Source organism: Bombina bombina, chromosome 3 (assembly GCF_027579735.1).
Source record: "Bombina bombina isolate aBomBom1 chromosome 3, aBomBom1.pri, whole genome shotgun sequence".
In the NCBI taxonomy this organism is placed as follows: domain Eukaryota; kingdom Metazoa; phylum Chordata; class Amphibia; order Anura; family Bombinatoridae; genus Bombina; species Bombina bombina.
In genome coordinates, this window is record NC_069501.1 from 1,169,372,889 (window position 1) to 1,169,390,733 (window position 17,845).

General features: G+C 38.1%; 1 protein-coding gene across 1 annotated transcript in view; it reads left to right on the forward strand.

Annotated features, from left to right (window-relative positions):
• PGR (progesterone receptor) overlaps positions 1 to 17,845 on the forward strand; it is a 243,421-nt gene that overhangs the window by 209,591 nt on the left and 15,985 nt on the right. The window lies entirely within an intron of this gene.

The following is a 17,845-nucleotide window of genomic DNA, read 5'->3' on the forward strand; positions in this document are numbered from 1 at the left end:
CCATCCAAATGCCCTTTTCAGGGCAATGTGGAGCTTAGGTTTTTTTAGTTAGGATTTTATTTGGGGGGTTGGTTGTGTGGGTGGTGGGTTTTACTGTTGGGGGGTTGTTTGTAATTTTTTTTTACAGGTAAAAGAGCTGATTTCTTTGGGGCAATGCCCCGCAAAAGGCCCTTTTAAGAGCTATTGGTAGTTTAGTTTAGGCTAGAGGGGGGGTTATTTTGGGGGTGCTTTTTTTATTTTGATAGGGCTATTAGATTAGGTGTAATTTGTTTAAATATCTGATAATTTCTTTTTTTATTTTGTGTAATTTAGTGTGTTTTTTTTGTAATTTAGGTAATTGTATTTAATTCATTTAATTGTAGTTTAAGGTTAGGTGTTAGTGTAAGACAGGTTAGGTTTTATTTTACAGGTAAATTTGTATTTATTTTACAGGTAAATTTGTATTTATTTTAGCTAGGTAGTTAGTAAATAGTTAATAACTATTTAATAACTATTCTACCTAGTTAAAATAAATACAAACTTACCTGTAAAATAAAAATAAAACCTAAGCTAGCTACAATGTAACTATTAGTTATATTGTAGCTAGCTTAGGGTTTATTTTACAGGTAAGTATTTAGTTTTAAATAGGAATTATTTAGTTATTAATAGTATGTTTTATATAGATTTATTTTAATTATATTAAAGTTAGTGGGTGTTAGGGTTAGGGTTAGACTTAGGTTTAGGAGTTAATAAATTTAGTGTTGGGGAGGCAGATTAGGGGTTAATAAATGTAGGTAGGTGGCGGCGATGTTAGGGGCGGCAGATTAGGGGTTAATAATATTTAACTAGTGTTTGTGATGAGGGAGTGCGGCGGTTTAGGAGTTAATATGTTTATTATAGTGGCGGCGACGTTGGGGCAGCAGATTAGGGGTTAATAAGTGTAGGTAGGTTGCGGCGACATTGGAGGCGGGAGATTAGGGGTTAATAGGTATAATGTAGGTGGCGGCGATGTCGGGTGCGGCAAATTAGGGGTTAATAAATATAATGTAGGTGTCGGCAATGTCAGGGGCGGCAGATTAGGGATTAATAAGTGTATGATTAGGGGTGTTTAGACTCCGGGTTCATGTTAGGGTGTTACAAAGCTGCGTTACGGAGCTTTACGCTGCTTTATTGCAGGTGTTAGGCTTTTTTTCAGCCGGCTTTCCCCATTGATGTCTATGGGGAAATCGTGCACGAGCACGTAAAACTAGCTCACCGCAGCTTTAAGCAGCACTGGTATTGGAGTGCAGTATGGAGCACAATTTTGATCTACGTTCACTTCTTGCCTAATAACGCCGGGTTAATGAAAACCTGTAATACCAGCGCTATAGGGAAGTGAGCGGTGACAATAACGTGCAAGTTAGCACCGCACCCCTAATAACGCAAAACTCGTAATCTAGCCAATATTTACCTAAATTCCTTTTTTGTTCTAAACAATGTTGTCTTTCATATCTCTGTGTTTATTTATACCACCATATGTATAAAGTGTAAATATATAATTTTTCTGAGCAGGAATAATTACAAATATAACATGTAATCAGGGTATCATATGTATTTATTTGCAATCAATGGAAATTTTAAGAGCTGGGCCAATTTTCTCTCTGCACCTGTGTAACCCCTCCCGATTGCAGTCTAGTTTTAAACACCACCCTACAAGTGTTAAAAAATGGGCTGGCATATAAGATGACATGTCTTAATGAAAATGAAATTCAAGAGAAGGAAGAAAAACACTGAAAATAGCATGACAGTAAAGAGGTGATTTTAATTTCTTATGTATCTGATTCATGACAGTTTAATGTTAGGTAGACTATCCCTTTGAGCTATCAGTTTAAGATTATATTGAATTTTATACATCATTCGAATTTTAAAATCATTGTCTAAAATATTACGCTGTGTGTCCTAATGACATCATCAATGTTTATCTTTAATACTAATTTCACATATAAAGTTTCTAATTTACTTTTATTATCTAATATGCTTCAGTCACTTGCAGTATCGAACATAACCTTTCTGTGTTTTCAGACTTCCATTGATTTATATGGCATTCACGGCCTCAAGGGTGGTGGTTTGAACAATAGATATGTTGCGTCGGAATTGACGCAAGCGTACCTGTTGAATGTTTGATAAATTGGCAAGAGCCTCAAATGCAGTCGAATGTGACGGTGGATGATCAGTATTCCACTCGAATAACACAAGCATCGATCTGCGTCAGATTGATATCGCCGGTGCGTATATTACGTCACACATTTCAACATTTGACGATCTTGACACTTTGTTTACGGCAGATCAAATTTGCATCAACTTTGACGTGGACTTCCAGCACATTATCTGTTGAAGCTTTGATAAATTGGCCCCTCTATCTGAATCATAAACAAAAAGTTTTGGGTTTCCTGTCATGATTTTATTTCTATTTGAGATTTTTGTCATTATGTAAAAGTCTTTCTTTAACATTGTGTAAAAGGCTTAACATTTTTAAAACATATGAAAATCGTTTTTACTGCAAATATGTTTTAATAGCCAATCTATCCCTCCACCCAGCCTTTTCCTTATTTAGAGGAGCCAATATGGGCTTTAAACCACAAGCAACAAGGCTAGCTACTGTTGTAAAGTGAATTGTTTGCAGTTGGTATCTGATAAAGCCAATTAGGGTCAAGTATGTAGCTGGGTAGGCCTTGAGAAGTCAGGGGGTTCATTTCATGTTCTGAGAATTAGAAACTGCTCATTTTTCGGATCAAAATTACTTAAAAAGGGGGCAAAATAAATTGTGAAAATATATTGCAAAGGTATTTTGTTGCACATGACTATTATATAAAAATATTTCAAGGTGTTTACTGTCCCTTTAAGAGATTATAGGATGTGCCAAACAAATCGCAGTAAATCTGATGTTGAAATAACATATCAAAATATAAAAAGGAAGGAATTATTTAGCTCTCTATTGCAAAACATTCCGCAAATTATTATCAATTTATCATATAGAGATGTCTATATTAGTAGCTTCATTACTGTCTTCTCTACAAATAGATTTTTTTTCACTTAACTTTTAAGCAATTAATGGGACACTGAACCCAAATTTTTTCAGAAGAGCATGCAATTTTAAGCATCTTTCTAATTTACTCCTATTATCAATTTTTCTTTGTTCTCTTGCTATCTTTATTTGAAAAAGAAGACATCTAAGCCTTTTTTTGGTTCAGAACTCTGGATAGCACTTTTTTATTGGTGGATTCATTTATCCACCAATCAGCAAGGGCAACCCAGGTTGTTCACCAAAAATAGGCTGGCATCTAAACTTACATTCTTGCATTTCTATTAAAGATACCAAGAGAATGAAGAAAATTTGATAATAGGAGTAAATTAGAACGTTGCTTCAAATTTCATGCTCTATCTGAATCACAAAAGAAAAAATTTGGGTTCAGTGTCCCTTTAAGGTAATGCTACCTGACTAAAACTAGGTTTAGTATTTAACACGTTGCAGCAAAGCAAAATGTCTGTGCGCATGTGTGTGTGCCAGTGTGTATGTGCGTGTGCGCGTGTGTATTTGTGTGTGTGTATGTATGGGTGTGTGTATATGTATGTGGGGGGTGTATGTATATGTGTGTGTGTATGTATGTGTGTGCCAGTGTGTATGTGCTCATGTGTATGTACGCGTGTGTATTTGTGTATGTGTATGTATGTGTGTGTATATGTGTGTGTATTTATGTGTGTGTGTGTGTATCTATGTGTGTGTGTGCGCCAGTGTATGTGTGTGTGTCAGCGTGTATGTGCGGGTGTGTATTTGTGTGTGTGTATGTATGTGTGTGTGTGTGTGCGAGTGTGAATGTATGTATGTGTGTATATGTGTGTGTGTGTGTGTATGTGTGTGCTAGTGTGCATGTATGTATGTGTGTGTGCCAGTGTATATGTCTGCCAGCATGTATGTGCACGTGTGTGTGTGTATATATATGTAAGTGGATATGTATGTGTGTGTGTATTTGTGTGTGTGTATATGTATGTGTGTATATGTATGTGTGTGTGTGTATATATATATATATATATGTGTGTATATATGTATGTGTGTGTATATGTGTGTATATGTGTGTGTGTGTGTATGTGAGTGTATATGTATGTGTGTGTATGTGTGTGTGTGCTAGTGTGCATGTACTGTAGGTATGTGTGTGTACATATATATGTGTGTGGATATGTATTTGTGTGTGTATATGTATGTGTATGTGTGTATATGTATGTGTGTGTGTATATGTATGTGTGTGTATATATGTGTGTGTGTGTATATGTGTGTGTGTGTGTATGTGAGTTTGTGTGTATGTATATGTATGTGTGTGTATGTGAGTGTGTATATATGTATGTGTGTGTGTGCTAGTGTGCATGTACTGTATGTATGTGTGTGTGTACATATATGTGTGTGTGGTAAAGCCGCGCACCAAGTACGGGCCGATGAGCAGCGGACTGTTGTTAACTGACAGTCATCGATCTCGCTGCTCTTCGGCTTTTTCCCAGCTTTATTGGTATACTGTCACCAAACACCCACACTATACTATACTGTTTTACCCCTATCCCGCTGCTCACGGACCCCACCACAACTAAATAAAGTTATTAACCCCTAAACCACCGCTCCTGGAGCCCACCGCCACTCTAATAAATGTATTAACCCCTATCCTGCCGCCCCCGGAGCTCACCGCCACTCGACTAAACGTATTAACCCCCTATCCTGCCACTCCCGGAGCCCACCGCCACCTACATTATGTTATTAACCCCTAATCTGCCGCCCTCTACACCACCGCCACCGACATTATACTTATTAACCCCTAATCTGCCGTCCCCAACGTCGACGCCACTACATTAAATTTATTAACCCCTAAACCTAAGTCTAACCCTAACACCCCTAACTTAAATATAATTAAAATAAATCTAAATAAAACCTACTATTAATAACGAAATAATTCCTATTTAAAACTAAATATTTACCTATAAAATATACCCTAAGATAGCTAAAATAAAATTAATAGTTACATTGTAGCTATCTTATGGTTTATTTTTATTTCACAGGCAAGTTTGTATTTGTTTTAACTAGGTAGAATAGCTATTAACTATTTAATAACTACCTAGCTAAAATAAATACAAAAGTACCTGTAAAATAAAACCTAACCTAAGTTACAATAACACCTAACAATACACTATAATTAACTAAATTACCTAAATTAAATACAATTAAATAAATTATATACAATTATCTAAAGTACAAAAAAAAATTACAGAAAATAATAAACAAATTACAAGATATTTAAACTAATTACACCTAATCTAATAGGCCTATCAAAATAAAAAAAGCCCCCCCAAAATAATAAAAAAAAAACCTAGCCTAAACTAAACTACAAATAGCCCTTAAAAGGGCCTTTTGCGGGGCATGGCCCCAAAGAAATCAGCTCTTTTACCTGAATAAAAAAATACAAACAACCCCCCAACAGTAAAAGCCACCACCCATACAACGAAACCCCCCAAATAAAATCCTATCTAAAAAAAAACTAAACTCCCCATTGCCCTGAAAAAGGCATTTGTATGGGCATTGCCCTTAAAAGGGCAGTTAGCTCTTTTGCAGCCCAAAGCCCTAACCTAAAAATAAAACCCACCCAATACACCCTTAAAAAACCCTAACACTAACCCCCTGAAGATCGACTTACTGTTCTGAAGACCGGACATCCATCCTCAAGGAAGCGGCAGAAGTCTTCATCCAACCGGGCTGAAGTCTTCAATGAAGCCGGGAGAAGTCTTCATCCAAGCCGGGTGAAGTGGTCCTCCAGACGGGCAGAAGTCTTCATCCAGACGGCATCTTCTATCTTCATCCATCCGACGCGGAGCGGCTCCATCTTCAAGACATCTGACGCGGAGCATCCTCTTCTTACCGACGACTACCGACGAATGAAGGTTCCTTTAAGTGACGTCATCCAATCGGAATTAAGGTTGAAAAAGTCCTATTGGCTGTTGCAATCAGCCAATAGGATTGAGCTTTCATCCTATTGGCTGTTGCAATCAGCCAATAGGATTGAGCTCGCATTCTATTGGCTGATTGGATCAGCCAATAGGATGAAAGCTCAATCCTGTTGACTGATTGCAACAGCCAATAGGATTTTTTCAACCTTATTTCCGATTGGCTGATAGAATTCTATCAGTCAATCAGAATCTAAGGGACGCCATCTTGGATGATGTAATTTAAAGGAACCTTCATTTGTCGGTAGTCGTCGGAAGGAAGAGGATGCTCTGCGTCGGATGTCTTGAAGATGAAGCCGCTCCGCGCCGGATGAATGAAGATAGAAGATGCCGTCTGGGTGAAGACTTCTGCGGGCTTGGATGAAGACTTCGGCCACTTTATTGAGGACTTCTCCCGGCTTCTTGGAGGATGGATGTCGGATCTTCAAAACTGTAAGTAAATCTTCTGGGGTTAGTGTAAGGGTTTTTTTAAGGGTTTATTGGGTGGGTTTTAGTTTTAGATTAGGACTTGGGCTGCAATAGAGCTAAATGCCATTTTAAAGGCAATGCCCATCCAAATGCCCTTTTCAGGGCAATTGGGAGCTTAGTTTTTTTAGTTAGGGTTTTATTTGGGGGGTTGGTTGTGTGGGTGGTGGGTTTTACTGTTGGGGGGTTGTTGGTATTTTTTTTTACAGGTAAAAGAGTTGATTACTTTGGGGCAATGCCCTGCAAAAGGCCCTTTTAAGGCCATTTGTAGTTTATTGTAGGCTAGGGTTTTTTTTATTTTGGGGGGCTTTTTTATTTTCATAGGGCCCTCAGATTAGGTGTAATTAGTTTAAAGCTTTGATAATTTATTTTTTATTTTTTGTAACTTAGTGTTTATTTTTTGTGTAACTTAGTGTTTGTTATTTTTTGTAACTTAGTTTTTTGTAACTTTGTTATTTTATAAGTGTAGAATTAAATAATTTGAGTAGGGTTAGGTGCATAAATATATAATATAGTTAATATAATTTGTAGTTTAATGTAATTTTAGTATAAAAGTTAGGTTAGATTAATTATTAATTTACTATAGTTTAATGTAATTTTATTATAATAGTTAGAATAGGTTAATTATTAGTTTAATATAGTTTAATATAGTTTAATACTTTTATGTAGGTGGTGTCGGGGTGGCAGATTAGGGGTTAATAAGTATAATGTAGGTGGCGGCGGTGTAGGGGGTGGCAGATTAGGGGTGTTTAGACTCGGGGTACATGTTAGGGTGTTAGGTGTAAATGTAACTTATATTCTCCCATAGGAATCAATAGGATATCGGGCAGCAGCGAACATGAGCTTTCGCTGCTTTCAGACTCCCATTGATTCCTATGGCACCCGCCGCCTCCAGGGTGGCGGATTGAAAACCAAGTACGTTGGGCCAGAATAGTGCCGAGCGTACCTGGTAGACATTTGTTAACTAGTAAAAGTAGTCAGATAGTGCCGAACTTGCATTCGGAACATCTGTAGTGACGTAAGCATCGATCTGTGTCAGACTGAGACCGGCGGATCGTATGTTACGTCACAAAATTCTACTTTTACCGGACTGTAGGCTTTGATAACTAAGGCGAATCAAGCTCACCACAATTACGCTGTGGAATTCCAGGGTATTTGCAGCTGACGGCTTGATAAGTAGATGCCACAGTGTCTACAAAAAGTTTATTGAAGGAGGGATAATGGTTTGGGGCTGCTTTTCAGAGACAGTATGCGTTTCTGAGGAGCTCCTGACTCTAACTTGTTCAAAAGGGGTTTTATATATTTAGAAATGCTTGGAGGCCATACAAACATCCCTAGTCTTCCTGTTCCGGCAAGATTACAAACAAACAGGTTATTTGATCCTTGGACTAGCATTGACATTTAGGGGTATATTTATCAGTGCGAGCAGACAGGATACAAGTAGCATATCATATTCGCTGCACATCGATAAATGCTGACAGCAAATGCTGTCAGCATTTTTCATTGCACCAGCAGTTCTTGTGAACTGCTGGTGCAATGCCTCCCCCTGCAGATTCGCGGGTGCTAGCAGGGGTTGTCAATCAACCCGATCGTATTCGATCGGGTTGATATCTGTCCACCGCCTCAGAGCAGGTGGACAAGTTATGGACCAGCGGCCTTTAGACCGCTGCTTCATAACTTCTGTTTCCGGCAAGCCTGAATGCTCGCTGGAAACAAGGGGCATCAAATTCCATATGGAGTTTGATAAATATGCCCCTTGATGTTTGTTCTGGTAATACAATTGCTTGGCCAAGATCAGCGGTTTAGTGCTTGAGGTATTTGGAGGGTCTTGGACAACACCGACCAGTACTGCAAATGGTGCTAAGGCACGAACCATTATCTTAAATCAGAGAGACTTATTGTTATAAGATTTTTTACAAATGCTAAAGAACCCCCCCACTGATGACTGGGTTATCAAGCTGTATAATCATTATACTGTAACAAGACCAACCCCACTTGCACTGTATGTGAAGTTATCAATGGTGAGCCTAGCCTTATTTTATTAATTGTCATCGATGGAGGCCCTAGACAGATGGGACTTGTGTGACATTATTGTGTGACATTATTGAAAGACTGACAATAGGCAACCATGTTCAAATGCAAGTGGATGAACTGCCTAAAGGTTATCACTGTAGGAACTCTGAGTCCACTACATCCAATGACGGGTGTGAGGATACACATGACTTAAGGTGTGAACTGCCTTATCGACCCCCTTCAACATGTGTGTGCCCCAACCAGTAACGGGAATAAAGCATTGCACTACATTCTATGTAGTGGAGTAAGATGAACAGAATAACTCCAGTGAGAAGTATGAATTAATGCAGGTTTATTTGAAAAATATTAACACTTGTGTCTAAATAAGTGCATAAACCTAGATAGTAAATAAAAAATAAATAATAAAAATAAAACAAAAACATATACCCCCACATGTTGACCTCACCAGGTCTTTGCCCCAATCTCGGGCATCCAACTGTACCCTCAAAGGGAAACACGGGGGTGGGAGGGAGGGGAAAGACAAAAAGGGGCTACATCATGTAGGGCATGACAAAACTGCAGAAGGATCCAATAGGAATCGTGTAACCACTCCATTGGAGTGATACACCACACAGACAATACAATTAAAATAAAACAGTTAAAAACAAAAATTGGCACGTGGAGAACTGACAGAGAACAAATAATATTCTATTGAAAAATGATAAATATGATCATAAAAAAGATGATCATAAAAAACAGATCATAAAAGAAGCAATTATCCAAGAAAAAGTAAATATATTACAACGAATTATCATGGACTCTCACCAAAGCATGGAATCACATAGGGATTCCTAAGTAATCAAAAAATAAAAGTAAAAAAGTATAAACAGGCCAAAAAGTGTCAAAAATTATAAGTCAATATGAAAATAGGTCAAAAATAGAATTCAAAATCAATTAAAAAATCAAAAATTTAAAAAAAAAATAATAATAATAACCAAAGATTGAAAATATATGCTTAGAATCAAAAAAACAGGCCAAAAAATAAAAATATAGTGCAAAAAAAATTAAAAACAGAAAAAAATGCATTGCTGATAATGGACTCATGGACTCTCATATATGTAACAGTGGGATATCATGGACTCTCATAGAAGCATAGAATCTCTTATGGATTCCTAAAGAATCAAAAAAAGAAGGATCAAGAAGTCAAAATCAAAGTTCACAGAAAACATTGCCATCCAGTGTGGGTATTGAGTCCTCTAGGGTGTATAGTCCCTAATTCATAAATCCATCTTGATTCCTTGCGTAATAGGAGATTACCCCTATTGCCCCCTCTCCTAGGGACTGGTACATGATCAATGAGTCTAAATCTCAAGTCATTGACTGAATGCCCCGCCTCCAGAAAGTGTCTCGCCACCGGTTGGTCCGCCTTTCCGTTCCGTATTGCCAGTCTGATACTAGATCTATGATTGGCCATCCTGGTTTTGGCATCATCTGTCGTCTTACCGACATAAAACTTGCCACACGGGCAGTTTAGTAAATACACGACATATTTCGTGGTGCAAGTAAGGAAATATCTGATGTTATAGATTTTGTTACTTTCTGGATGGTGGAACTGGGAGCCGGTGAGCATCCCACTACAGGTCACGCAGCTGATGCATCGATAACAGCCCTTTTTCTTTGTTTTTAACCACGTTTGTGAACCACCATCTGGGTTAATGTCGGCCTTTACCAAGATATCTCTAAGGTTTTTGCCCCGTCTGAAGCCTATTCTTGGTGGTTTCCAATCTTTGAATGGTAAGGTGTTGTCTGCTTCTATTAGTTTCCATTCTTCCTTGACCATTCTCGTTAGTGGTACTACTCCAGGGGAATATGTGGTCACAAAAGTCAATTGATTGATGTTATCAGATGATGTAATAGCTGTTGTGTCTCCCGTGTTTAATGCTTGAGTCTTCATATCTCTTAACTCATTTGCTTTGTATCCCCTCTGGATAAAACGTTTTGTCATCTCCTGTAGTTGTTGTTCGCATGTTGTTTCATCCGTGTTGTTTCTAATTACACGTTGGTATTGAGCCTTAGGAATGTTACGGATAAGGCTAGGTTGATGGCAGCTTTTTGCATGTAATAATGAATTACGGTCAGTTTCTTTACGGAATAGCGTAGTTCCCAATCTGTCTTCTACTTTGAACACTCTCACGTCCAGGTAGTCCACACTATTGTTGTTAACTGTGTGTGTAAATTTAATAGGGCTTGCCAATGAATTAAGATGGTTAATCCATTCCAATAGCCTGTTCTCACTCTCACTCCATATCAAGAACAGATCGTCGATGTAGCGACAATAGTGCCTGATGCGATTGTCGTCATACACTTTCATCAGGATTGACTCGTATTGAGCCATAAACAAATTGGCAAAAGATGGGGCCACATTTGACCCCATTGCTGTCCCCGAAATTTGTTTGTAGAATGTAGTATCAAACAAAAAATAGTTCTCTGTTAAGCATAGAGTGAGCAGGCCAACAAGTACTTCTTCAGATGGACCGATATATACCGCTTTTCTTAAGGTCTGTATAACTGCCTTGGTGCCTTCATGGTGGGGAATTACAGTGTATAGGCTTGACACGTCTAGAGTGACCAATAGATCTTGGTCAGTGATGTTCTTTAAATTAGTGATCTTCGTGATGAAATCCTGAGAGTCCCGTATGTACGATGGAGTTAATTTAACAAGAGGTTGTAAATAGAAATCCACAAACTGGGCTAAAGGCTGAAGTAAAGACCCTCTAGCCGAGACAATAGGTCTCCCCGGTGGTTGTTGTGCGTTTTTATGGACCTTAGGTAAGGTGTATAGTAGGGGAATAAGTGGATGTTCCCGACGTAAAAAGTTGTAGTCATCTTGTGTAATCAGACCATTATTTTTGTACTCAATCAAAGTTGTGTCAATTCTCCTCTTTAATCTTGAAGTGGGATCCCTATCCAAAGCTAGATAGGTATTTGTATCTCTCAACTGGCTGAGAATCTCGGATTTGTAGTATGACACGTCCATGATCACAATAGCCCCACCCTTATCAGCAGGGCGAATCACGATTGAAGAATCTTCACTTAAGGATTTAAGGGCCAATCTCTCGTCTTTTGTTAGATTGTCTCTTATTGACATGTCTGGTCTTTCTTTGATGTTATTAGAAAGAAAACCAGTGAAGGTGCTGATAGTAGGGTTATTTGAGGATGGATCAAAAGACCCTTTTGCTCTGAAGTCACTCCTTTGTTCTGAATTGGTATTGAAATATTCCTTTAGTCTAAGATTTCTGCTGAACCTCTGCACATCAATATACAGATCAAATTCATTGGTTTTCACCGAGGGCACAAAAGATAAGCCTTTATTTAACAAATTAATTTCAGTCTCAGATAGTGTACGTGAACTGATGTTAAATACAATATTATCTATGCTCTCCATTGTTGGTGGTATCGGCGGGCAATGCCCCCCCCGCCTCGTGTGTGGCCTCCGCCTCTTCCTAAAAAACGATGTGCAGATGGATGTCCAGCCAATGGAGGTAATGCTGCTGCACTTGAGTTAGAGGACTCCCAATGTCCCCTATTACCTCTTGATCTCGTAGTAACGCCCCTGTTGGAGCCAATTGATAGCCAGTTCCTGAGCTATCTCCAGAGCTCGTGTCTACCGTGGCTATGGACTTTTTGGTAAACCGCCAGTCCCTCCTTGGCCTGTGTGGTCTCCTATCCTCTGGTGCTACCATCCATCTATAGATAGATTTGTAGGAATAATCTTGTGTGACAGTATGTAATTTTCGGTTTTTAAAGGCAATAAGATCTTGTTTATAGGTCTTGATCTGGAGGCTTAATTTGTTCAGCCAATTCGTGTTGGTATCAGATTCTAGTAGTCCCTGTTTTTCTCGTTCAAATGTTAATATTTCAATTTTGACTTCTTTCAAGAGGCGACCAACCTCTCTGATGACAAGTAGCATAAGGTCGAATGAACATTTATTTAGAATTTTGCACCAGTTGATGCAAAATTCGTTATTCGACCTGCCAATAGTGGGGATATTCCTTATTCTGAAACCCCTCGGGATCATTCTCTTTTTGTGGTAGTCTGATAGATATGCTCCATGCAGATTTAAGTCGACTTCTCTCTGTTTAAGCTTAATCAATGTATTATACATTGTTTGTAATGATTCCTCCACTTGTTGCTCCTCTATGGAGCTAAAGCGGATCAGTTCTGCGTCCTCGTCAGTGAAAGTGAAGATATCCTCATCCTTATCTTCCGATAGCGTGCCACTAGGATTCACAGCGGTCTCTGTGTCCATAATGTCCATGTCCTCTCTGTTGGTCATTGTCAGTTCTCACAATATGTCAAATAGTCATATAGCAGGGGGGGGGAGAAGTGATTCGGGTAAAAAACAACCCTGTTGTGGGTGCACTGCACAAGGTTTCAAATTCAGGCAAAAAATTGGTGTATGCGCACTCTCACCAACGTTCAACAGCTACCAGGGTGCTATACGGTGTATGATAGAAAAGCAAAAAAAAGAAGCACTCACTGGATTTTCATCAAAAAGTGACCAGAAATTTAATGTAGTTTGTGACGTTTCAGGACAACAACAGTCCCTTCCTCTGACAAATGAACACTGAACAAAAGCTGCCTTAAATAGGCACCCAAATACACTCCCCTCAGGATCAGCCAATCAGGCTGAATAATTACACACACCCATTAAGTGACCAATGAAAAAACATAATCCAATTTGTGCATGTGACTGTTATAACGTTATTGAAAAAAAGGTTTAAAAACACATTCCCCTTGGACCCTAATGCTAGTAGTCATGCCCTCTAGTGACCATAATCATCCTATGTAATTATCAATAGTCTAAATAAATGCAAAAGATCATAATATCGTCTATTATTCATCATCCAATCAAACATTGGATTACAAAAACTCAACTTGTACTAAATTCCAATTCGTCATTCCTCTTGCTACTGATCCGCCCCTTGTTACCAGGGACGCGATCAGCTGTAAGTCTATAGCCATCAACCTAAGTTACAGATCAGCCCCTGATTACTAGGGACACAGACCTCAGTCTAATTCTAGCTCTCAAACCAAATGCGCATCACCCCACACACTAGCGTATCAACTGCTAAATACCTTATTGTCTGCGCCTTCCTAGAAACTCAGTAGCCGATCGCCTTGTAAAAATGACAAGCCTGTAAACAGAAAATCGTCCAATGGCAAGCTGCCATGTAAAAAATGGGCGTGTCAAAAGGAGCGTATATGCCTCAGTGGTAAATATGCTAATGTCTAACACATCATCATCCAAAAAGCCAATAGCAAGAAGCCACAACGAAAATAGGCGTATACATAAAGGCTTGCCTGTCACTAACGTACATACCCTGACATCCGATGTACCGCAGTCAAAACACAAGCAAAAAAACAAAAATAAAAGTGTATTGCTTTTCTATCATACACCGTATAGCACCCTGGTAGCTGTTGAACGTTGGTGAGAGTGCGCATACACCAATTTTTTGCCTATATATATATATATATATATATATATATATATATATATATATATATATATATATATATATATATATATATATATATATATATATATATATATATATACAGTTTGCATTATTAAGTTAGATATATTAATGTTAACTATTGTCACTCAAAGGTTTCACAAGCTCTATACCATGCCCAAGAAAACTATTAAATATTTCTCTAACAAATATCACATATCTCAACAAATATTTCCTTCTCAGAGACCATAACAATAACTCATTGCTTAGGAAAGTATTTCTGACCTTATAAATGCTACATAGAGCAATAAAAAAAATGTTTACTTCACAACAATCTGTGCTAAATTGTCTGAGCCTCTTCAGTTTTAATCTTGTGCTTTAATTGTACATTTTGCAGTTTCCTATACTGGGTTTTATGATCTGGTTTTAAGGTAACTTAAAATATTAATCTATAAGGCCTAGTATACTTATCTCCCTTTTTGCTGCAGGTTTATATAGTTCCTCATTTCATTTTAAAATATCAGGAAAATGTCAGATGTTAAGTATACCCCCCCCCCCCCTTTATGAAAAAGACCTTTAAATAAAGTAGAATTGCATACAAATGCAACAAGAGTATAATAACTAAACAATACAATAGCACTTACTTTAAAATTTAAATGAGCAGTATATTGTTTTCTAACAAATTTCAAAAACAGTAGTGTCTGTTTAACATTCACCAAAACTTGGTAGTTTTGCAATGTCATAGGTTGTTGCTTAGAAACTTCAACCTGATGGTATATTTTTAATGAGCTATTTAATTTCATTATCTTATATATTGTCATGATTTCTTTATTACTTTAATATGTAAGGATTTATAATGTTAAAAGTAACATTTGTAGCATTGTAACCTAGTGGATGAGGTTTAAAGAAGAGAGAAGTCCATCGAGTTCAACGTATACAGATTCTACCTGATTTACAACAAAGAAGCTGACAATTGATCTTACATTAATACAATTAGAAAGCAGAACCATTTAACATAAGGAATCATTTCCCTGAAATCAGTTCTTAGCCAAAAATGTACTTAAGGCATTTTTGCATTAATCTAAGGCATTGGCATTCATTACCTCCTGCAGTGAATAGATATTTACATTGTTGGAGATTAAATCTCCTTTCCTCTAACCTTAAAGTGTGACCTTTTGTCACAAACAATTTCCTTGGTATAAACAGTGCTTTCTCAAACTATATATATGGGCCTAGAATATAATTGTATAAAGTAATCAAATCACTTCTCAATCACTTTTTTCCATAGTAAAAAGACACAATTTGGCTAACATCCCCTTTTAGCTTAATGCCTTATTAGTTTTGTGGCCTTTTCTGAACTTTTTTTAATTCTTCATTGTCATTTTGTAAAATTGGTCTCAGGACTGCACTCCATAGTCAGGACAGTATTGTACTGTGTATATATATATATATATATATATATATATATATATATATATATATATATATATATATATATATATACATACAGTATGTAGGTAACAAAAACTTGCACTCACTGGTCTATTAAACACACTTTTTACTGTGAATATACAGTAACGTTTCAGGGACAAAGTATCCCCTTCCTCAGAACATACTTTGTCCCCGAAACGTCACTGTATATTCACAGTAAAAAGTGTGTTTAAAAGACCAGCGAGTGCAAGTTTTTGTTACCTTTATTTATTCTATACTAGCACCCTGGCAGTTTAGCTGAAAAGTGAGAGTGCTCTCCTGTGTTCCTATAAATATATATAAATATATATATATATATATATATATATATATATATATATATATATACACACACATACAGAATTATGTTTTACTCCACTGTATCACACTGTTATCTTATTAGCCTTAGAAGCCACTACCTTGCATTGCTCACTTTTTCTTAGCTTGTTATCTATAAATATGCCTAGATCATTTCCCCCCTCTGTTTTGTTATGTCTAGTACCATTTAAATAATAGGATAAACAATGGCCCACAGCACCATATACTTTCTTATGTCATCAAATCAAAATGTGACGTTTCAGGGTCCCTTAATCCCTGCTGTCTCAAGCACCTTTCTATACTCTGATAGCGGCTGTACTAAATTTTGTGTATGGACCATTTAAATAATAGGCAGTCGGGGGCGGAGCCTGACTGAGCTCAGAGATGGCTGCTTAATCTCTGAGCTCCAAGAGCTAAGCATATAAAGCAGTGAAGAAAGCCTATTCAGAAAGTGACCCTGAGGCTAAGAGGCTGTGATACAGAATAGGGGTATAACCCCTGTAGTTTAGGGGCTGAAAAGACGTTGGGAGCACTTGCTAATTGCGGTCACATGATCCGCCATGTGAGGCCTACATGCCCGCTCCCACGACAAGCAAACCCGGGATTCACAGACCCAAAACCACAAAGACACCTAGGAGTGAGGATCGCCAGAAAGATTAAGCGACCGGTCTACACAGCAGGAGGTGAGCTTACTTTGAGGGTATCTGGCACGATCCGGAATGTTTCCTAGACAGGGCGCAGCACACTTGGCCCACAGACACAGAAGCAAATGGCGGTGTGACGCAGCTTCTTTCACTTTTTTTCCACACATGTCAGCACAATAAAAAAAACTATATGGGACACTTGAAACACAGCAGTGAAGGTGGCAGCAGTTATATGGAGAACATCTAACAATAATAAGGGTCTGGGAGATTTGTGTCTTTGATGCTGAGAAAGAGCACATATATTGGTCATACCATATAAAAATCTATATTTAATATTGACTCATATGCACAACTTCTAAGCACTGAAATACAGGAGGGATGCAACAGTGACTCTCCTCAATGGGGACCTAAGGGCTGCATTGTGTGAACCGTTAGCAATTCATTATATCATTGTAGCACTTTCAAACGTTTCACAGCTGCAGCAACAAGTAAAACATATCAAATCTCCCAACTACCTTTACGGCCATACATGATGGCATCTAAAAAGCTAACTAAAGGAAGATAAAGCTTCCAAGTCGCAGACCATCAACCCATAATTTAAACCGTCTAAGATTAATAAATCTACCAATGAAAATGGTAGAGAAGAAGAAGGTGACTCTGAGCAAGATACAGACACTATCAATATTGATGGAGATCAAACACCAGTAACAAGGGCAGATTTAAGCCTGCTAGTATCTAAACAAGACATCTCTGCAAATTTGAATCGCCTTTGGGAAAAGATAGACTCTATGCACACAGCTGTGACTGATAGCCTGTCTGATCTGAAGTCAGAGATTGCCGAACTAGGAGGCAGAATTGAAACCCTGGAGGAACATAGAGATGCGGTTTCAGAAGACCTCACCTCTATGTCTGAGGCTGTTAATTCCCAGCAACAATCCATCATTGAACTCCAAGATAAAATTGAAGACCTCGAAAATAGAGGCAGGCACAACAACATTGGCATACCAGAGTCGGTCTTGAACAAAGACCTTCAAACATATTTGCAACAATTGTTCAGAGCCATTACTGGTGACAAGGATGAATCCACTTACAACATTGAAAGGGCCCACAGAGCTCTTCGAGCTAGACCTAAAGAAGATGCCCAGCCAAGAGATGTCATAGTGAAGCTACTGGTTTTTCAAGAGAAGGAAAAGATTCTGTCTGCATCCCGACAAAATCCAACTTTTAAATTTCAGGGGACGATTGTCCAATTCTTTCAGGATCTGAGTCTTAGGACACTACAGAGAAGATCCCAACTACGACCCCTCACAGCTATGCTGCAAAAACACCAAATCCAGTACCGCTGGGGATTCCCCTTTGCGCTGCACATTATTAAAGATGGTAAAACATTGACTTTGAAAGAGGAAGAAGAAATACCCAAC